A 23,801-nucleotide genomic window follows, 5' to 3' on the forward strand; every position below is an offset into this window, starting at 1 on the left:
GAGAAGAGACGGCTGAGGGGGGATATGATAGAGGTCTTTAAGATCATGAGAGGTCTTGAACGAGTAGATGTGACTCGGTTATTTTCACTTTCGAATAATAGAAGGACTAGGAGGCATTCCATGAAGTTAGCAAGTAGCACATTTAAGACTAATCGGAGAAAATTCTTTTTCACTCAACGCACAATAAAGCTCTGGAATTTGTTGCCAGAGGTTGTGGTTAGTGCAGTTAGTGTAGCTGGGTTCAAAAAAGGTTTGGATAAGTTCTTGGAGGAGAAGTCCATTAATGGCTATTAATCAATTTTACTTAGGGAATAGCCACTGCTATTAATTGCATCAGTAGCATGGGATCTTCTTAGTGTTTGGGTAATTGCCAGGTTCTTGTGGCCTGGTTTTGGCCTCTGTTGGAAACAGGATGCTGGGCTTGATGGACCCTTGGTCTGACCCAGCATGGCAATTTCTTATGTTTCTTATGAAAAACATTTTTCTGTGGAGACTCAACACAGCATGCTGCACAGACAAGGATATCTAGAAGCAGCATAAGTCCAGAGGGAACTTATAGCAGCTGACACCTCGATGGTTTCGTCAAAGAAATAACTACAGATAATTCATCATTAGCATATAACCGGTTTTATTGAAAAAAAATATCACCTCATGTTGTACAGCTCATCCAATACTGTAAAACTGACAGTAAGAGCAAAAAGTTTCATCCTACTTCATTAAGCTGCACATTACGATCCATGCTGATTCATTTCATTTCATTTATTAAAATTTATTAATTGCCTAACACTAGAAGGCCTAGGCGATATACATAAAATACATACATAATAAAAATTAACTAAATACAAACGACACATTTAGTTTCACAGAAACTAAATAACAAAATACCATAAATAATGGTGATTCCATATCATAATAGTCCAAATACATGAACAATAATTAAATTTAGACATCAATTCAGACTCATTCATACCGCATGTTAAAACATTATACGCACAGCTGAGCAGAAATTCTTTAAAAGACATTTTAAACTTCTTAACGTCTTCCAAGGACCTCAGGTCAAAAGGAATGAGATTCCATGGAGTGGGTGCTGCAATCGAGAAGGAAGTCTCCCTGGTACTAAATAGTTGTGCCTGATGAACCGAAGGAACCTCTAACAGATTTAATTGAGACCATCTCAAACATCTTACAGGTTTATGTATACGCAACAATGCATTGAACCAAAAAGCAGAATCAGACGCATGGAGCTTATAGACCATCATGCCTATCTTAAAAACTATACGTTCATTCACTGGTAACCAGTTAAGTCTACATAAAACAGGCGAGATCCTATCAAAACGCTTTGAATAAGAGACCAACCTAGCAGCAGAATTCAATAAAAGCTGTAACGATTGAATTAAACCTTTGGGTAAACCGATGTATAGTCCTTTACAATAATCAATATGAAGAAATATAAGTGCCCGTACAATCATCAAAAAATCTTTATCATATAACAGATGTCGTAGACCTACCAACAGCCGAAGTTTGAAGAAACCTGTTTTAACAAGCGATCTAATTTGAGATTTGAAAGATAAAGTGGAATCAATCAAAATACCCAAACTCTTAATAGGTTTAAGAAGAGAAAATGAAAAATTATTTATTGACAGAGTATCCTGAAGAGAAGTAGAATGAGGTCGATGAATTAACAACATTGTGGTCTTACTGGTGTTAAGCAAAAGCTTATTGTGTTTCAACCATCAATTAATGGTATCCATGCAAAGTGAAAGAGAATCAACAGTTTCCAACCATGAATTCTGAACTTTGACATAAAACTGAATATCATCGGCATAGATCTTAAACCCATCTGTAATGATGGCCAATAGCTTAGTGATAGGGGCAAGATAGATATTAAACAGCATTGCTAAAAGGGCTGAGCCCTGTGGAACCCCAACCATCACTTGCTGAGACGCAGAACATGAATTATTAAACTTAATAGTTTGAGAACGTTCAAAAAGATATCTTATTCTAATATCAGCTGTTCCTAGACACTGCATCCAATGACTCTGCAAATCTGTTTGAGGAAAAAGTGCCATCCTATTCCCTCAAGCTGAACAGTATAATCCATATAAAAGCACATTAAGCCCCTGAAGCAGCTCCAAGACAGGAGCGAAACTCGGCCTAAGTCGGGCTGTTTAAAGTGTTTTATTGTCTCCTTCGAAATAAATCTTAATTGATGGACATCAGGAATCTATTTCTCTTTTTTACTTCCTCACGGCTTTTATACATCGCCTACCTTTTTATTTTATGTGTAAGAAAGAGAGCCTGCGTGAAGGGATATGCGTGCGCACGTGTGTGTGTATGAGAGAGAGAGAAAGGGAGGGTGAGTGAGAGAGGAAGCCAGTGTGCAGGGGTGTGTGAGTGTGTATACATAAGAGAGGGAGCCTGTATGAGGGTGTGTGAGTGAGAAAGAGAGGGAGCCTATATGAGTGTGTGTGCGTGTGCGAGAGATGGGTGTGTGCGCACATGTGAGCGAGAGAGAGCCTGTATGAGGGTGTGTGTATGTGCATTAGAGAGAGGGAGCCTGTGTATGTGAGAGAGGGAGAAGGACAGAGGGCGCTTATGTGAGGAACAGCACTGAGAGAGGGATCAAACTCTGGGAGTGGAGACAGAGTGGAAGGGATTGAGCCTAGAGGGGGGAGGGGAGAGATAGTGGCAGGTAGAGTTGGGGCCTGAGAGGGCAAAGTGAAAGGAGACTGGCCAGGGGAGTAGGGAAAAAGGGTGGAAGAGACACTCTAACAGTGAACTTCTAGGGAAATTCTGCTCAAAATGTTTAAATCTCTATCTTTAAGTAATAATTTGTTTCTGGATTACATTTTAAATTAATTATTTAAAAACTGTCATGTATATTGTGTTATTTTGATCAATATAAAGTATGCACAATTTTAAGTTTTTGGTGCAGAATTTTAAGTTTTTTTTGTCACAGAATGCCCCCAGGAGTAAAATCACAGATGTTTTTGACCTGGAAAATCTCTATAGGGGTGTAAGCATCCTTTAGACCTAGAAAGCACAGCCAGTCAGCTTTCCAAGAAAGGGAATCTTAAGTGCCCAGGGAAACCCTTGAACTTTTTCCTCTTCAGGAGCTTGTTCAAAGTCTTTAGGTCTAAGTTGGAACACAATCCCCCTTGTTTTCCTTTAGAGTTAAATTCCCACCCTCTTTCCCCTGGTGGAATAGGCTTGACTACATTGGCCTTATATAGCAATTCCTGTTATAAAAGGCCAATTCCTGATGCTGAGACTGACAAAACAGGCTTCAGTGGGCGATTTGGAGAGACATCCAATAGGCATAAGCATCCTCAATTCTGTTGAGGATCCAAGTGTCCAAAGTTATTCTGGGACAATTTACATAAAACTTACCTCTTCTCCCAGGCAGGTCCTCTAGTACCTGGCTATGCTTTCTCTAATCCAGTCAAAAACCTACCTCAGGTTTTGGCACCCGCTGTGTCTTCGGATAGCATAAGGATCCAGTTGCTAATGGGACTGAGGGGACGAAGGAAAATATCTCCTTTGCTGATTGGATTTGAAACATCGCACATTGGTCTGTAATCTTGACCCACCATTTCCTTGATCTTATCTACAAAGAGATTCTCCCCATTGCAAGGCACATCAGCAAATCTTTCCTGAATATCTGGCCAGATGTCAATATCTGGCCAGATACTACATTGCAACAACTTCCGTACAGTTCTGCAAGCCACTCTACCATCGAAACTGACTACTGTAATGCCATCTTGCTAGGCCTTCCCAAAAACACAAACCAACCCCTCCAAATGCTCCAAAATGCTGCCGCCCGCATTCTCACCAACACCCACAGAAATTATTACATCATCCCTGTACTCAAAGAACTGCACTGGCTCCCTATCACATCCTGAATCCTATACAAGACCCTTACGCTCATCCATAAATCCCTACACAACCGTAAGATGCACTGGTTCGATGATTCTCTACTTTTTCGCATCTCTTCAAAACCCACCAGAAACCAATACTTGGCTGCTTTACACACCCCATCACCTAAACTTACAAACCTTTCATCCACCAAAGGCCGTGCATTCTCCATTGCAGGTCCTGCACTATGGAACACCATGCCCATTGATTTACACCAAGAACTCTGCCCAAAGAAATTTAAACACAATCTAAGACCTGCTATTCAAAAGCTTATACATGACTCTGCCCCCTTCTAATAAAGCCCGCCCACCTCATTTTCACCACTTACCCCGCCTCCCATCTTTTCTGTTCCTGCCGCACACCTTACACCATGCAAACCTTTATAACAGCCCCTAACCCTTAACATCAACAGTCCCCTTACGCTATTTCTCCCTCGATGGTAACTACCTTCACCACAATCCCTTTGACTGTAAATACTGTTACGTTGTATAACTATTTATGCCTTGATCTTCTCTACAAGCTGTTACCCCTCAGTTGTTCTAAAATGCTAGCTTGAATCATGATTGTAGATGTGAATCGGTTATTTACTCTTTCAGATAATAGAAAGACTAGGGGGCACTCCATGAAGTTAGCATTGGGGCACATTTAAAACTAATCGGAGAAAGTTCTTTTTTACTCAATGCACAATTAAACTCTGGAATTTGTTGCCAGAGGATGTGGTTGGTGCAGTTAGTATAGCTGTGTTTAAAAAGGATTGGATAAGTTCTTGGAGGAAGAAGTCCATTACCTGCTATTAGGTTCACTAGAGAATAGCCACTGCCATTAGCATTGGTAACATGGAATGGGACTTAGCTTTTGGGTACTTGCCAGGTTTTATGGCCTGGATTGGCCACTGTTGGAAACAGGATGCTGGGATTGATGGACCCTTGGTCTGACCCAGTATGGCATTTTCTTATGTTCTTATGATTTTATGCCCTTATTTTCTTGACAAGTTGTCACCTCTTACGTCGCTAAATTGCTCGTTCTTAAGTTGCTTATTATTCAGTTCATGGTTCTCTGTAAAGCTGTTTACTGCGTTTTGTTATTGTAAACCGATATGATGTTCCCAACGAATGTCGGTATATACAATGAATAAATAAATAAATAAAATTAATAAAATGTCTGAAGCCACCAGCCAGGCAAGTTTGCGGGTAACAATACTCACTGCAGAAATCAATTTCATCTCAAAGACATCATAGGATAACCAATTTGGTTTCCACACTCCTGTCCACTAGTGAGTCCAAGACATCATACTGCTTTTGTGGAAGATGCTCTGATGTCTCTCTCACACTCTTCCATATGTCCCACATATACTGCCTCATAAAGAGCTAGTAAGTCATTATGCAAGCATCGAGCATAGCTCCCTGAAAAACCTTTCTCCCAAGGAAATCCAGGTTATGAGAATCCCTCCCTAGTGGCACCAAGAAAAGGGTTCTAGACCTTGGCCTTCTTGAGATGTAGATTCAATCACCAATGATTGGTGAGGCACCTACTGCTTTTTGGAGAGCCTTCTGGACATAATATATTGCGTCTGTCTTATTAACTGGAGTCACAGAAAGGGGACTCTTCCACATTCTCATTTGCACCTTCTAAAGGATTTTATGGCCAGGCACTTCCACAATATCCTTTGGTGGTTCCACAAATTGGATGTCACGCATCTTAGACCTAGAGTCTTCCTCCTTTGTAACAATGGAATGGCAGCTACCCATCCTTTAACAAAATCAGTGAAGGTGAGCTTCTCCTGGGCTCTTTTTCTGTGCAGGACGTGGTCAAAGAGTAGATATGTTAAACCCTCCTGATCAGAAAGGTCCACAAATCCATATCTGTATCTCCAGGAGTATTCAGAGTCCAAGCTCAACTGACACATTGGCGCATGGACCTGGAGCTCACCAGCTAGCAGACAAGGCCTCAGAGAGGGCAGTACTTGTCTGTTGAGATCTAGACCCTAATGAACTCCTGTGCCTCGGTGAATATTCCTCCCTCAATGAGCTGGAGATTAATATTGATGCAGTAGTACCATGTCAATTTACCTTCAGGAACCAATATCGAGGTCCTCCTGCCAGATGCCAATTTATTCTACCGTGAGGCTATGTACAAATTCACTTGGTGTGTTACAAACCCATCTTTTTAGTGTATTTATCCTCTATATGTCACCTTGGCTTTTTTATTTAACTTTTAAATGACTGATTCACTCAAATGTGGTTGATTGATTCAAATAACTATACAATTATTGATGATGCCATTTCTTATTTTATTCTTATTCTTAAAGTTTTTTATTTATGTTTTTAGCCCCTGAGGCAGCCGTTTTGAAACGGCGAAACTCGGCCAGAGTCGGGCTACCCTTGTGTCTCCACTGCAATAAAGGATTGTTTTAAGACTACAGGCATCTATTTCTTTTCTTTCATCCTGACGGCTATTATAGATCGCCTTCCTTCGTGCTTTTTAGATTTTCTTACAATCCAGTGTCGTCTGGATTTTCTTATCCAGCAAATCCTCAAAAATTACTAATGCCAATACGGCTTGGGAGGCAGGAGGAAAGGCCATTTCTTTCTGGGACACCAGATGTGTACTGGTAGCTGACATCCTCGGAAATGGTCACAATTCCTGGTACTTGCTTGGAGGATAGCTTTCCTCCCTGGAAGAATGCTTCATTAGACTCAAGGCTGCCGCAAGAATAACCCCACTTCCAACATCATTGGAGACTGATGCTAATGCATATCATCGATGCTCTGCGATTCTGGCACTGCAGAGGCTAAGCCTTCCACCACTTTCTTTGGGTGGGAGGAGGCAATGACATATCTGGCACTCAGTGTCCTCCCTATGATTGTACCGCTAGTGCTCAGTGCAGCTACTAGATCCCTCAATGCTGATACTGATGGTCCAGATTTACAAATCCCGAAGTGTTTTCCATGAGGTCAAGCTGAGAATGGTGCCCTCTAGGGGTCACTCATGAAGATGGGACACCTCTGGACATAGGGGTAGGCCCCCATGCAAAGGGCACATCTAACATGAGGATCTGTGATAGACATGAACCTTACGCACAGGGGACACTTTTCCCCAAAGACAATGGCTTTCTTTTCCTTCTGGGTCATTGAACAAACAAAGTGAAATCAAACAACTTGATGTCAGAAAAACCATGACCAGTGCCACCTCAATGCACGGACACTGGTGCACCATGTGACTACTGAACAAGACCACCACTTATAAAATTCTCCAAATCCTACCTAAGGATGACTAAAGATGTGGGAGAAGATTGTGGGGCCCCATGAAGAATGAAACCTGTGCTCCTGGGAAGCAAAAAAATTCCCCATCAGCATGAGTGTTACGACTGTCCCTGCCCAACGTCTTCACTCCGCCCTTCTTACCTCTTTGGCGACTCCTCCCGCGGTTGATGGATGTCTGGCTGCTGCGGCGTTTGCCTGCCGTCCTCTCTGGCGTCCCCGGTCCAGCTTGGGCGCTGCATCCTGCCATGTTGTTCAGCTGCCATAGGGCGCATGCGTCGCACGGCCCTGCTTCTTATTCCTTCTTTGGTGCAAACCTCAGGGGCGTCCCCCTGTGATGACGTCACGCATCCCGGATTCAAATGCCTACTCTGTTTGCTAGCTAATCGAGTTAACAAGGGACTCCTTACGGATGGGAATCGCTCTCCATACCTAGCTACTCTGTCTCTCCTTAATTGGACTTACTCTATCGGGGTACCCGCTCCTCGGAGGCCTCTCTTTTCTTTCAGGTCGCTGTCTGGAACTAGTACTCGCTCCTCAAGGGTCCATGTTCCCGGACTCGCTGCCTGAGCTCACTTCTGCTTGGAAGAAACCGCTGCCTACACCATCAGTGAGTTTCCATCTATATTCTCTCAGAGCTGTTCCCTGGAACCAGGTACTCACTCCTCGAGGGCTTGCCTCTACTCCAGCTTCTGTGTTACCTTCTGGGAGAAACCGCTGTGTGAGTAATCTACCAACGAGGCTCTATCCCAGAACCCTGTGTATGCTCCACTGTACTCATTATTCTCAGTTTCTCTCCACTACAGTACAGCTATTGAGGGATCACTGTTCCAGTATCCTGAGGGACTACAAGCCCAGCCGGGCTTCATCTCTACTTACTACTGCCACCTCTGGTGGCTTCTCAACTCTGTTTAATAAAAGATAATTCTGTGTTGTGTGTCCTAAAGCTAAGCCTGACCTGTGGCCCCTCACGGGACTTCCCCCTGTGGGCGGGGTCATCTGCCACAGTGTCCAAGTGTCCACCCAAAACCTTACAAACAATAACAATGAGAGAAAAAAAGGTCCATGATCGGTAAGCTCTGTAAAAAAAAGATGAGAACGTGGAGGTATAGGATGCTGTACATGCCCAACAGGGCATGCTCAAAGTTTTTCTAGAAGTTAAACTTCCTTGCTGGGCTCCATCTTATGATGTCATGAGGATAATTCTGTTATAGCTTTATTTATTTATTTATTTATTTATTTAAACACCTTAAATGTACTCTTATCAGGGGCAATGTGGTTTAAGCCCATGCCCCTGGTAGCTGCAGGGTGGAAACCTATAGCAGAGCTAGACACACCTCTGCAGGCTACTCACTGGACCAGAACTAAATGTGCTCCAAATTGAGATCAGTATATAAGCAGCATCAGGAAGACAAGCCCTTGCTGGTCCAACAAATTCTTTGGTGTCCAATGCCTAGGTTCTACCATGACCCTAGAGCCTCGCCTCTCTAGATATGCTACCTCCTAGCCAGGGCAAAGTCCGATAGTGCTGGGCCTTACATTTTTAACCACAGTAATGATTGATCTGAAAGGAGCCCAGCAACACTGTCACAAAATCTGTCTCTCTCTCCAAGGTAAGGATAAAAGAAAAGGTGAAAACTGTTCAATTGTAGAGCTCACTTCACTCCAAAGAACCCACCCATAATGTAATTTGAACAGAATGAGAGATTTTGGTTATGAGGGCAAGCAACAATTGTTGAGCGAGGTCCCCAATGTGTTCAATAGAGAAACGGGGACACATTTCATTTGTTGGTGCCTAGAAACAATTGAGCACTGTGGTAGATTAAAAAGCCCCAAGGCTCAGCTGGCCAGTATCCAAATTGGATGAGGGACTTGTAGAAGTGTAATTAGCCACAGAGAATCCCTGCATTGTCAAAAAATGTTACATGCAGCAATAATTTACTACACTGAAAAATATTCCACATTTCTCTTCCAGGGGCTGATAAGGTTACAAGACAGGCTGCACATTGAGAACTGCTCATTTAAAAATAACTTACTAACACTGCTTCTAATTTTGCTTCCTATGCCATCCTGTTATATTATAACCCCGGTGCTAACAGCTCTATTTTCTCAGTTTGTGACTATACATGGCACACTTCGTATTACAATTGCTTTTCATTTTTAGAATCACTATTCACTTAAAGGTAGATTTTTAAACCTGCGCGCAGGTGTCTATCCGCGCGCGGTTCCCAGCGCATGCCCTTGGACACGTGCATACATACGCGCCCGATTTTATATTGGCACCTGGATGTGCGCACAAGTGCCCAATCACGTGTGTAAGGAGGGGGGATTTTTACTACATGCACATGGCAACGGGCTAGGCCTTTTCCCAGTTCCCTCGCAGTCGGCTCCTTTATTGGAGGGCACTTCCTAAACCCCCTACCTAACCTGCCTCCTTTTTCCCCCATCCGCCCCAACCCCTAACATCCTGCTTTTTGTTTTAAAACTTACCTGCTCTAAGGAGCAGTAGCAGGTTGTGCGGACCGGTTGGCTGTTGGCGCGTGCTTCAGCGGGACAGTGCCTAATGGCGCTGCTCCGGCCTGCCCAGACCTCTCCCCTTTTAGCCAAACCCAATCTTTTGTGCGAACGGGCAGATATGCATGTGGCTGCGGGCATTTGAAAATCCCCATGACGCGCACATAGCCGTATCTGCCCATTTCGACACACGCTGTGTTTTTAAAATCCAGCCTTTAGGATCTGATCCAAACATTTGACACAGCTGCATTATAAGCCATACATGGAGAGACTTAAAGATGTTCTCAGCAGAAGAAAGAAGAGAAACAGGAGCTCCAAAGAAGCAGAGAATATGACATCACATATTAAATGCCCATAACCCTAAGTCTCATCTAGCCCACTCATTTTCCCTTCCTCTTGTATCTCACAGCCTCTGCCTGAACTCTGGTTTTACTTCATCTCCCCACAACTAAGGTTCCTCTGTGTCTGTTCCATGCTCTTTTAAATTTTCAATCTGAGGAGGTGGTTATGGACAAGGTAATCATCATCTGAGGTTGAAAATATTGGGAAGCTCAAAGATTAGGCAAGAAAACACTTTCACAGAAAGGGTGGTGGACACTTGGAACAGACTTCCAGTGGAGATGGTAGGAGTCAGAACAGTGGTAGAATTCAAATATACCTGAAACAGATACAACAGGACCTTTGAGGCAGGGCAAAGGATGGTGAATACCAGAAATAGAGGAGGATCTGTGTAAGTGCAGCAGGCAGGCAAAATGGGTCATTATCTGCCAACAATTTAGCAAAATTGCTTACCTTGTAATAGGTGTTATCCCAGGACTGCAGGATGTAGTCCTCACATATGGGTGACGTCATCTACGGAGCCCTTAAGCGGGAAAAACTTCTGGCAAGTTTCTAGAAGCTTTTAACTGGCTGCCTGAGGCTACTGAGCATGCCCGGCATGCCATGATATTCCCTGCCACAGGGGTCTCACTCCAGTCTTGTATGTAGCAATAAGCGGTAGCAAAAATAAAATAATAAAGTCTGAGGCCCAACTCCGCGGGGTGGCGGGTGGGTTCCGTGAGGACTACATCCTGCTGTCCTGGGATAACACCTATTACAAGGTAAGCAATTTTGCTTTATCCCAGGACAAGCAGGATGCTAGTCCTCACATATGGGTGATTAGCAAGCTAGAGGCTGAGTCATTGTCCATGCAGGTAACCAGAATGCTTTGTTGAAGAAATGAGTCAGCCGAAGATCACAGCAGCTTGGATGTAGAAGGAGTTGGGATTATACTGGAAACAAGTTCTTTAAGACAGATTGTCCATAGGCTGAATCCTGTCGTCCTTCCTTGTCCAAACAGTAATGAGCTGCAAAGGTGTGAAGAGAACTCCATGTTGCTGCTTTACAAATGTCAATGATTGGCACTGAACGAAAATGTGCTACTGAGGTTGACATTGCTCTTACTGAATGTGCCTTTACTCGCCCTTGGAGAGGAAGGCCTGCTTTTTTATAGCAAAATTGTATGCAATCTGCTAACCAATTGGATAGAGTATGCTTTCCCACTGCTTTACCTGGCTTATTTGGGTCATAAGAGACAAAAAGCTGATTGGATTTCCTGAGGGACGTAGTGCGATTTAAATAAAAAGACAATGCACGTTTACAGTCCAAAGTGTGTAGAGCTCTTTCGCCTTGGTGAGAATGAGGCCTTGGAAAGAATGTGGGTAGAACTATTGTTTGATTTAAGTGGAATTCCGTAACTACCTTAGGAAGGAATTTTGGATGTGTTCGGAGAACCACTCTGTCATGGAGAAACTTTGTATAAGGTTCATATGTGACCAGTGCTTGTAACTCACTAATCCTTCTAGCTGATGTGATGGCTATGAGGAAGATAGTTTTCCATGTGAGAAATTTAAGTTCACAGGAATCTATGGGTTCGAAAGGAGAACGCATTAATGCTGTTAAAACCAGATTCAGGTCCCATTGTGTAGCTGGAGGCCGAATTGGTGGTTTAAGGTGAGTTAGACCTCTCATGAATCTACTGACGAGAGGTTGTGTGGATATAGGTGCCTCTCCTATCTTGTTATGATAAGCGGAGATTGCACTCAAATGCACTCTGATTGACGATGTCTGAAGACCAGAGTTCGAAAGATGGTACAAATAATCTAGAAGAGTGGATGTGGGGCAAGTGAAAGGATCAATATTGTTTTGCTTGCACCAGAAAGTAAACCGTTTCCATTTAAAGGAATAATTTTTTCTTGTGGAAGGTTTGCGTGAAGCTATAAGCACTTGAGAAACATTAGTTGAGAGATTAAGTGATTGTAGGATTAAGCTTTCAACATCCATGCAGTCAGGGATAGGGATTGAAGGTTGGGATGGCGCAACCGACCCTGATCCTGAGTGATGAGATTGGGAGCTACTCCCAGGCATATTGGATCCTGGACTGACAGGTCTAGCAGTGTGGGAAACCATACTTGTCGAGGCCAATATGGGGCTATGAGTATCATGGATCCCTTGTCCTGTTGCAGCTTCACCAGTGTCTTGGTGATGAGCGGTATTGGAGGATATGCATATAGTAGGCCTGAGTTCCAAGGGCGAGCAAAAGCGCCCTTGGCTGGTTGGTTCTTCTGTTTGTGCAGAGAACAGACGTTGTCCACTTTGTGGTTCAGATGCGACGCAAAGAGGTCTGTTGTTGGTTGTCCCCAACGTTGGAATATTTTGGTCGCAATGGAGGGATTCAGAGACCATTCGTGTGGTTGGAACTGGCGACTGAGTCGGTCTGCTAGTACATTTTGAATCCCTGCTAGATAAGTGGCCTGTAGGAAAATGGAGTGGTTTAAGGCCCAGTCCCAAATTTGTGCCGCTTCCTGACAGAGGAGATACGAGCCCGTACCTCCCTGTTTGTTGATGTACCACATGGCTACTGTATTGTCTGCCTGGATTAGCACAGTCTTGTGCGAAAGGCAGTCTTTGAACGCATGCAGCGCATATCGTATAGCTCGAAGTTCCAGAAAATTGATTTGATATGTGGCTTCGAGTTTTGTCCAAGTTCCTTGAGTTTGAAGAGAGTTTACATGAGCTCCCCATCCCAAGGTGGATGCATCTGTAGTTAATGTTATCTGAGGGATTGGTTTTTGGAAGGGTAGGCCCTTGCGTAAATTGTCCTTGATTGTCCACCATTGTAGCGATGAGCGTAACTGGTGGGTTACTTGGATTTGATAATGTAGAGGTTGAATGGCTTGGATCCATTGTGATCGAAGAGTCCATTGGGTTAGTCGCATGGCAAGTCTTGCCATAGGGGTGACATGAACCGTTGAAGCCATGTGGCCTAGTAAGATTAGAAACTGATGAGCTGTCACTTGTGGTTGTATGGACATGGAGTACGCCAACTGGGACAGTGTTTGTGCACGGTCTTCTGGAAGAAAAGCTTGTGCGAGGTTTGTGTTTAATTCTGCTCCTATGTATTGGAGTAGATGTGACGGGTGGAGGTGGGATTTTTGATAATTTATGAGAAATCCCAGTCTGTGAAGTAACTGTATTGTGTAATGTAGAGAAGTTAGTGCTCCTTGTTGTGACTGACTTTTTATTAGCCAATCGTCGAGATAAGGAAACACATGAACACCTTGTTTGTGCAAATGTCCTGCTATTACTGCTAGGCATTTGGTGAATACTCTGGGAGCTGAGGCTAGGCCGAATGGTAAGACTCTGTATTGGAAATGCTGATGTCCAACCTTGAATCTGAGGTACTTGCGATGAGGTGGGAATATTGGTATGTGAGTATATGCATCTTGGAGATCCAGAGAGCAAAGCCAATCCCCTTTTTGTATAAGTGGAAGCATGGTGCCTAAGGACACCATTCTGAATTTTTCTTTCCTTAGAAATTTGTTGAGATTTCTGAGATCTAGAATGGGACGAAGGCCTCCGGTTTTCTTTGGAATGAGGAAATACCGGGAATAGAATCCTCGTCCCTTCTGATTGTGTGGTACGTATTCCACAGCCTTTGCTTTCAGAAGAGCAGATAATTCTGTTTGTAATTGAGGAATGTGTTCGAGATAGGAGTTTTGTGGTGGAAACTCCTGAGGGGGAGATGTGAAGTCTAGGTGGTAACCCTGGTGAACTATGGATAAGACCCACTGATCTGTTGTAATGTTTTCCCATTCTGTGTAAAATTGGGAAATTCTCCCCCCAACTGGTAATTCTGGATAAGGGTTGGGTAGTTGGCTCTGCCCTCTGGGATGGCTTTCAAAAACCAGAGGTGGAAGCTGTTTGAGGCGGAGGCTGTGGCCTTGCAGCTCGTTGCTGTCGTTGCTGAGGACGTTGTTGAGTCCTTGTAGGCCGTGATCTAGAGGCCTGAGGATAATATCTCCTTGGCCTGTAGAAAGGACGCTTTGTGTCCCTACGTGGCGGCCTGCGGGTTGGATGAGATGCAGTGTCATGTGACAAAGTGGAGAGCTGCTTTAAGGTTTCAGAGTGTTCACGAAGTTGTGCCACAGCGTCTTGCACTTTTGTGCCAAACAAATTATCACCTTGGCACGGTAAGTCCACTAATTTGTCCTGTACTTCAGGACGTAAATCCGAAGCCTTCAGCCAGGCCCATCTTCGTGCACTGATGCCAGATGCCGCAGTTCTGGAAGAGGTTTCGAAAGCATCATACGCTGCCCGTACCTCGTGCTTCCCAGCATCTAGACCTTTTTGAACAATTTGTTGTGCCGCCTCTTGCTGTTGTTGAGGCAGGGATGGGAGAAATTCTTCTATCTGTTTCCAGAGATTTCTCTGGTGCTGCGTCATATACAGCTGGTATGCAGCAATCTTTGAATTCAGCATAGCTCCCTGGTAAATCTTTCTTCCCATAAGGTCTAGGAATCTGTTATCCTTCCCCGGAGGGATAGAGGCATGCGTTCTGGATCTGCGTGATTTCTTTTGAGCAGATTCTACTACTAATGAGTTGTGCGGAAGTTGAGGTTTTTCAAAACCTGGGGCTGCTTGCACTAAATACGTGGAGTCCACTCTCCTGTTTACTCCAGGGGTTGTACAAGGGTGTTCCCAAATTCTTTGTTGAAGTTGCAATAGCACTTCATGCACTGGGATAGCCAAATTATGTTTTGGGGGATCTACAAATTGTAGTATCTCCAGTGTCTGTTGTCGTTCATCTTTTTCAGCTTGGAGTTGAAAAGGGATGGATTCTGACATCTCCTGGATGAAAGAGGAAAACGATAGGTCCTCTGGAGGGGACTGTTTCTTAGCCTGAGGCGGAGTATTTTCAGATAAAAAATCTTCTGAAGAATGCTCAGACTGTGTATCAGACCATGTGTCTGATGTGGGCTGGTACTGATGAGTTTCTAGCCCTCTAGATGGTGAAACTCCAGATGGGCCTTGCAAGGGATCCTGATTATCAGGTGAACCATCAGTGACTTCACCTTCCCTTTCTTCTTCAGGCTCTGTAGGCAGAGATGCTAAAAGGTCTTGATACCTTTTTGTGAGCATGGCGTGCAATCTTCTTTCAGAAGAGACTTCTGGAGCAGGCATGGAAGTGTGTTTATATTTTCCTGATGCCTTCTTTGATGAAGAAATTTTCCCCTGTACAGGAGCTCTAGTTGGAGCCAGGGTGTAATGAGGTGTTAATTGGGAAGTAGTTGGCATTGATGAAGTCAGGAATGAAAACATAGAAATAGGAATCATTGAAGAAATGGGCCTGGAAGCCATTGTGGATATCGAGGTTTGTGAAATAATCGATGCCATCGATGGCTCCGGCACTTGGACTGGTAGTGGCATCTCGGAGGTAGAGTAAGGCATCGACGATGAGGCTGTTGATATCAGTTGAGTAGCCGGCATCGCTGATGAACACCTCGGTAAATCTTGCGGCATAGACAGGGCTGTTAATGCAGACGCTGTAGCCGGCATCGGCATCGAAATCGATGTCGGCATCGACTGAACAGTCGGCATCGGCCCGGCGGTCGGCATCGACGGAAAAGTCGGCATCGACCCGATGGTCGGCATCGACAATGACGCTGGTATCTTCTCCTTCAGGGCATCGGTGACTATCTGCTTAATCAATGCGGTTAAGTCTGTCACAGATGTCGATGGCGTCGATTCCCTTTCGGATGTTACGGAGGACGATGGTATCTTTTGTCTTTTAGGTACCGGTTCCTCCGGCGGTGGCAATGGAGGAATTGAATGGTGTCTTCGGTGTTTATGTTTAGGGCGAACATCAGATACTGATCTTGTCGATGACGCGGATGGTGTTGGCGAGGAGGCATCCCCCGAACCCTCCGGGATCCTTTTCTTTATCAATATCTTTTTTGTTATGCCCACCGGTGAGGATTTAGTGGAAGTCGTCGGCGATGGCGCTGTCTGAATTTGAAAAATTTGAGCCATCTTCTCATGCCGAAGTTTCCTACCTTTCACCGTCATTTCTTGGCACTGGGAACAAGCCGCAATGTCATGGTCTCCACCAAGACAGCGAACGCACTCGACGTGCGGGTCCGTAATCGACATAGTCCGGTTGCAGGCCGGACATTTTTTGAATCCTGAAGTCTTCTCAGTCGACATCCGTCGATGAATTCGGTTCTTTCTTTTAGTGAAAAAACGTATGGTGTTTGTCACCAGCCGGTGACAAACCGAGTGAGACCCGTAAAGGGCAAAAAGAGTGATATAAACTTTTCTCGTAGTGAGGTAACTCACAGGGCTCCTATAGACCGTGATGCAGTTAGCAGCGCGGAAAAAAGAAGACTGGAGTGAGACCCCTGTGGCAGGGAATATCATGGCATGCCGGGCATGCTCAGTAGCCTCAGGCAGCCAGTTAAAAGCTTCTAGAAACTTGCCAGAAGTTTTTCCCGCTTAAGGGCTCCGTAGATGATGTCACCCATATGTGAGGACTAGCATCCTGCTTGTCCTGGGATAACTATGTTTCTATTCACCAGAACAACCAAATTGGTCAAACCAGGCATTCCCAGTGAATCAAAGGTCTTGATGTGTCCATGTGACTATATAAATATCTAAATGAGATTCAGTCAAGATTGTAGGTTGGTTTCTCCCTCAGTTAAAATACTGAGAAAATCTAGAACCAGATCAAAAACCTTTTGGGGAATGGTGAAATGCTCTTCCATCGAGACTATATGCCATTTCAATGGTCACTGAAAACTTTGCTACTCATCTTTTTTTTAATTTTGGTTGATGAGATCTTTGGAATGATTTTAATATTGATTTTGGATTGGGATGGTGATTTTTTCAGAATATAGCATGACAGCTCTTTCCCATACTGATGATAGTATTAAAGTTTGCTGGTTTAAGCAGTTTTTGTGTGCTCTTATTGTATTTTATTGATATGTGAATTTATGTTTTTTTTCTGCTGTATAATTTTTGGATTAATGTATTTGCTTTATTATTTATTTTGTTATATTAGTTCTATGCCATCTTATATCAGTTTTGTTCAAAAAGGGTGGATTATAAATAATGAATTTAATTAATTTACTGCAATAAACTCAACATGGGAGATGTACTAAATATGGCTTTCAGTGAGAAAATAAAACCAGCTCATTCTCAGATATGAATTCCATCAACTACATTGAGGTTTCCCCAAATACCAAAAAAGATGCCTGGACATCAATGCAGAACTATAGCTATAATTTCATTCAAGACAGAGAATGTACAAGGACATTTTAGTGATATTATATATATATATATATATACACACACACACACAAAAAGATACAAATATACACATATACTGTAACAGTGTCAGCCACATTTAATGGCAATTTAATGCAAGCAATAGGCTAATAGGCTTCACAATATTAAAACTGTGTTAAAGTTAATTAAATGGAAATTATTGCTCTCAAGGAGAACAACAATTTCTGGTCATGCTAAATTGCATTACACCATGGCAGCTTTGTTCCTGATAGTAAAATGAAATTGCAAATGAGGTGTGCCATTCTTTTTATTACAGAAGGGGGACAAGATCTTCTCTGTTCTTACCCTATCTTAATTCAGCTTAGTTTAAATTGTGATCCCAAACACTTTCAGGAAACAAAAAGCAGAGCTTTCTCTCAGCTGGATGCCAGACACCCCAGTACCATCCATAAATTTCCAAGGCCAGGCCAATAGGTGAGGTTGGTGTGCAGCGATGTGGAACCTGATTGATGAACCAACGAAGGTGTTTCACATAAGTCAAAGCTCTGCGTCGCAGGCACAGAATCAAAAAAAATGTCTGTTATTCATGTTTTGGAGTATATTTCTTTACAGAGTGCATTTGATTTGTTGGTCTACTCTGTGACTTTTGGCTTTGAAAATAAAAAAAAATAAAACCAACTATTCTCAAATGGTGCATGTGTCTAATCAGCTATAAGAGCACTAGGAAGGATTTACACATATATCATCACATAAGGGCCAATGTACTAAAGGTTTTTGCCCATTTTGTTCTATGGGAAAAATGCAGAGTACATAGATCCCTAAATCTTTAAACCAAACAAACACAAAGAACCCCCCATATTCACTTAAAAATAAACATGAGTAATTGCTCTACAGTATCAAAAACCTGTCAAATAGCAGTAACATTTTCCAATAACATGCACCAGAGATGATTAGACCCTTTGAATCGGCAGTCTTTTCACCTTCCAACAATATCGAGGACCCTGGAGACTCGCCTTCATGGCAAGCAGGTGCTTTTCAACCATAAATTTGAAGCAGAAGCAGCAGCAGCACCTGCTGCTGCCGAGACGCATTCTGTATACAACTTGGAAGAACCACTTCACGAGTGAAGCTAGATAATTAATGTAGTTGTCCATTCTTTTATTCATAGCATTTACTGAATGGCACTCCATGCAAGGTGCAGTAATATATAAAACTATTAAATACAGAACATTAAAAATATATGAAAAGCAAGGACATAAGAACATAAGAAAATGCCATACTGGGTCAGACCAAGGGTCCATCAAGCCCAGCATCCTGTTTCCAACAGTGGCCAATCCAGGCCATAAGAACCTGGCAAGTACCCAAAAACTAAGTCTATTCCATGTTACCATTGCTAAGGACACCAAAAGAATCAGAACCATGTACAATAAATACCCAACATCAGATACTAAACACAGAATAAAAGCAAGACATGCAAAGAGATTAATGTACATTTTAAATAGACGTCAAGCAAAGGTCTGTTGAAACAAATGTTTTAACAAATTTCCTAAAACCCAATTAATCTGTGGAAACACTGTTCCAAAAATAAGGCCATTCACATTAGAAGTTTACATTTGTCAAATATGCCACTTTAAAAGATGTCAATTAGGAAAATTGCTTGTAGAAGCTTAGAGGTGAATTTTCAAAAAGTTACATGGATAAAAATTAGCATGTATACATGTAAAATAGCCTCTCAGTATTCCATATTTTATGAAAGTCCAAAATACATGTGTATTTTCACTTTAGTGGTCCCAGAAAACAAACCGGTAGCCGATCAAAGATGGCTGATAGCAACAAACACAAGGAGTTGGATCGGTAAAATAGGACTTATTGAATCTTGCCCGACTCTGGCCGAGTTTCGCTTAACGAGCTGCCTCAGGGGCTTAAGAGCCACTTGATTGGCACAAAATAGCATGAATATCTCATATGCCACGTTAAAGAAATATTCATCACAGAAACAAACTATTGAAGTTGTTTTGAAACCGCCACTTTTTTGTCACACTCTATTGACAGCGGCAGGCTGCAAAGCTATGACGTTTGACTCTACCCGCAGCTCACCAGCTGCCGCTGTCAATATCCTGTTTCAGGTTGGTTTTTTTTTAATATTTTTTGTAAATTTATAGGTGAATTTTAAGAGATGCACATGTTAATAGTGCTTATTTACACTACCACTATTTTATAAAACTCGCACATATGTGTGTAAGTACCCTGCATGAATAACTTTGCTTGTGTAAAAAAGGGGCTTATTTGGGTGAGATCAGGAGTATTCCAGGGCGGAATTAACATTTATGCACATAAATCAGGATTTTATAACTGAACGCAGCAATATTCTGCTTTTTTTTCAGGTGTAAGTCAGAATAAAGCTCTTTAAATAACAAAAACTAACTGGTGAGGGGGTCTAAGTAAACTGGGAGGTGTGCAGGTGAAGACCAGAGGGTTCTGGATGACCTAGAGAAAGACTAGAGAAACTGGTAGACTAATTGTTAAAACTAGGAATTTCCTTCACACATGCATGTTATAAAATGTGCTTACTTGTGCATGTAAAAGTCAACAAATCCTAAGGAAAATATGTGAATGTTTCCTAGTATCACTGCTTAAAATTAGGAGCACAAATATGTACTAGGCATATTTGATAGAATAAAGCACTAAAGACCCACCTTAAAAAAAAAAAAAAAAGCATTCCCAAACTCAACAATTTATAGCCCATCTGCCATCCCTTTCATCAAGTGATGTACATGCAGTCCTCCCTGGTTCTTTCCAGGGTTCTTCACACAGCAAAGTTATTGTTTTATGTTTTATTTTGATGTGCTGTGTGTCTGTAATTTGACTCAAACATATTGTTTTTTGTTTTTTTTTTAAATTTTATTAATTTTAATTTCTGTGTGATGCAGTTTTTGTTATCTATGATATGTGTTTATTTACCCCATCCTGAATGTAGGAAGGGCAGGTAACAAATGCTTTTAAATAAATGTGCATGCACTTGTGTAGATGATATGAAATTCTAGCATATGTGAGCTCATAACAACATATGTGAGCATACAGTTGCATGTATGCTTGTTTTAAAGTTACCGTCATAATGTTTTTCAGTTAGGAAATTAATTGAACCAAAATAATCCTAGGAAACTCCTCATTGCCCCATATATGTGCATATATTCTGGGTAGAGAACTACTACAATATTAAAACCTGCATGCATCAGATATGCACAGATTATAAAGCATGCGTACGTCTGCTCACACGTAAATAATCACAATGCATTGACAGCACATACTTTTCCTACCTACAGTATTTTTAAAACAATCGCATATGTATTTTACACATGAAAAACCCTGTTTATATATGGAAATCAGAATATTTTAAAACATTTGTGTGTAATTGAGATTGCTAGTTCTTCACTCTGAATTCCCCTCATTTCACCCAGACCTCCACCCAACCAAGAGTAGACAATAGACGAGTCTGATACCAAGTGCACAAGATAATTAGTTGTAAAATTATGCAAATAAGTTGACAAATGTACACAAACAAGTCTCTTATAAAATATCAACTTGTACCCGTACCTCTTGGCACTACACCGGAGCATCCCTAGACTGCCCCTTTTTTTCGATTGTAAATGAGTGCGTGAGACTGCAAATACGTGTGGACTTCTGATGTTTATAAAATAGCATGTTCGCGAGTACAAGCTACTTATGTGCGTTTATGCCAATTTTACATGCATATAAGTTTTGAAGATTCATCCCTAAATAACTGAAAACCTAAATAATAAGCCCTCCCCTCTCCCGCCCCCCCCCCAAAGACTCCCCCCCCCCCAGAAATGAGAAAATAAAACAAAATTTAATGTTTACAGTGCAAACATCCAGGGGAGCTGTGATGAAGAGAAAGCCAGAAATAACTGAAGTCTACAGCATTTATAAAAGGGAAGAAAATTGAGCAGACTAGAAGGGCGTTATCATGATCTGCTATTTTATTCTATGTTTCTACAATCGCTTCTCAGCCTTTTGGCTAAGATCAAGTGTAATAGGGATATGCATGTTCACTTTGGGGAGTTTGTGTGTGAATGTGCATAAAATTGGATTTTATGCATGTAAGTACAACTTATGCACATAAAATTGAATTTTATGTTTGTAGAACAACATTTGCATGCATAAACTTTTGAGAATGAATGGGTATTTTGGAACAAAATATGGGAAATTTTTGTTTGAAATGAAAATGAATCAAAACAAAAATGTTATCATGCACACCTTATTATTATTACAATTGGTATTTAGATGTCACAAGTCATGGTATTATTAACATAGGGAACCTAACTGATCCAAAGTAGTTTTGGTCTTAAGTGCCAACTGCTTTATTAGATCCATGACCTTATAAATGAAATGACAATCATTTGTTTAAATGTTGAAAGTGCTTATTATTCTTTAATGGAAGCTTTAATGATAGTTCATTGTAGTGGATATTACTTTGTTTGGTAGGAATCTTCTTGAACAGTTGTATTACTTTTCCTAGTGTGGGATCAATGCTAATGAAATATGTCACCATAAAATAAATACAATGACCCTGTATCCCAGGGCTCAGTTCATTAAGTGTCAGAATTATTTACACTCAGAATGGTGTATTACATTCTTCTAACTTCTATTAGTTTTTAGTTCTGTGAATCTTCCACATGGCAGGATCAGGTTTTAAATGGGAGGCACCGTCAAAATGGTATCCTCGCTATGAGATCTCCTTAGGTCCCTCTCCTTACTTTTCCGGTGGTATTCTGAATTGTTCAAAGATTTGTTCCATAGGAAACGGAGCCTCCAAGGTCCATTTCTGTCAGGTTAGTTAAGATCCCCAGTGAGCCCCAAGTCCTCGTGTCCATATCTTAAGATGTTTAGATACCATTGATCTGCCCGTATTCTTCTGCCCTCCCCTACAAAACTGTGCCGGTGCTTCCTTGGGTCCATTCGTTCCCACTTCCTGCGACTAAGCTGGAGGCCTCCCTGGCCTCACTCACTCTTTTCTATGTGGTCTTCCATGTAATCCTCAGTTGCTTCTGCCCTATTGGCTCCAACATGACAATGGGTAACCGGCTGATCCTAAACCGTGGCAATTTTTTTAGGTACATAAAGCATAACGTTTTTAAAACAAAATGGTGCAGGTTTCAGGGCTAGCCAGCATACAACAAAATGGCACTGGCCTCAGAGCCATCCGTCACCATTATAGAATCTGGAGTCAGTGGGGAAAGTGGCTGGGGAGTGCTGCTGCCTCTTTCTACTAAAAGACTGCATCAAAGGGGTAAGTGGAGACTGGAGAGCCCCTATTTTTTTTTTAAACAAACTAAAAATATAAAAATGTTTTGGGATATTTTGGGCTATTTCAATTTTTAGTTCATTCTGTACGTAATGAACCAAAAACCAATGTATTCATTATTAAATTTGTATTTGTTTGAAATGAATGCAAATCTGTATCTATCGCCCCTTTTGATCCCCCCATCATGATTACCTGTTCTATAATTTTTTTTTGCGTGAAAAACGCAACATGTAGCTTAAGGTTGTTTTTGGTATAAATGTACTGGAGAAATAAAGCCAACAAAGAAGAGATCTGGGGAAAGCAAATGTTGCTTACCTGTAACAGGTGTTCTCACAGGACAGCAGGATGTTAGTCCTCACATATGGGTGACATCACAGGATGGAGCCCAATCACGGAACACTTTTGTGAAAGTTTCTAGAACTTTGACTGGCACCTACTGGGCATGCCCAGCATGGCACTAAACCTGCAGCCAGCAGGGTTCCCCCTTCAGTCTCGTCTTATAGTAAAAAGTACATGCGAAAATAAAATAAGAAAACGTAAACAAGCCCAACACCACGGGGTGGCGGGCAGATTTCGTGAGGACTAACATCCTGCTGTCCTGTGAGAACACCTGTTACAGGTAAGCAACATTTGCTTTCTCACAGGACAAGCAGGATGGTAGTCCTCACATATGGGTGAGTACCGAGCTGAGGATGTCCGAGTATGCACCAAATGTACCCAAGATGTGCAACAGGCCCAAGGAGTGGGGTGGAATTTGGTAGAGGGCATCCTGAACCCTAACGGGCAGGCGGAAGGGTGTTGGTACATCAAGTTGCAAAAAGGTTGCGCAAGACAGATTGGCCGAAGATGGAATCTTACCTTCCAGCCTTGTCTAAACAATAGAGGGCTGTAAAGGTATGGAGAGAACTCCAGGTAGCAGCCCTAAAAATATCAGGAAGCGGCACCGAGCGTAGGTGTGCTACTGAAGTTGCCTTGGCCCTGACACAGTGTGCTTTCACACAGTCTTAAGTAGAATGCCTGCTTGCTGATAGCAAAAGGACATGCAGTCCACTATCCTACAGGCTGCCCCAATTTGATGGAATGGAAAGAAACAAACAATTGAGTGCTTTTCCTGTGGGCAGCTGTATGGTCTAGATAGAACACTAGAGCCCATTTACAGTCAAGGGTATGCAGAGCCTGTTCTC

At 42.3% G+C, this 23,801-nt stretch overlaps 1 protein-coding gene and 1 pseudogene across 1 annotated transcript in view; one reads left to right on the forward strand and one right to left on the reverse strand.

Annotated features, from left to right (window-relative positions):
- Positions 1-23,801, reverse strand: part of PEPD (peptidase D) — a 766,251-nt gene that overhangs the window by 289,469 nt on the left and 452,981 nt on the right. The gene's annotated exons all lie outside the window — the stretch shown is intronic.
- Positions 21,311-21,463, forward strand: LOC115096290 (annotated as a pseudogene).

Source organism: Rhinatrema bivittatum, chromosome 7 (assembly GCF_901001135.1).
Source record: "Rhinatrema bivittatum chromosome 7, aRhiBiv1.1, whole genome shotgun sequence".
In the NCBI taxonomy this organism is placed as follows: Eukaryota; Metazoa; Chordata; class Amphibia; order Gymnophiona; family Rhinatrematidae; genus Rhinatrema; species Rhinatrema bivittatum.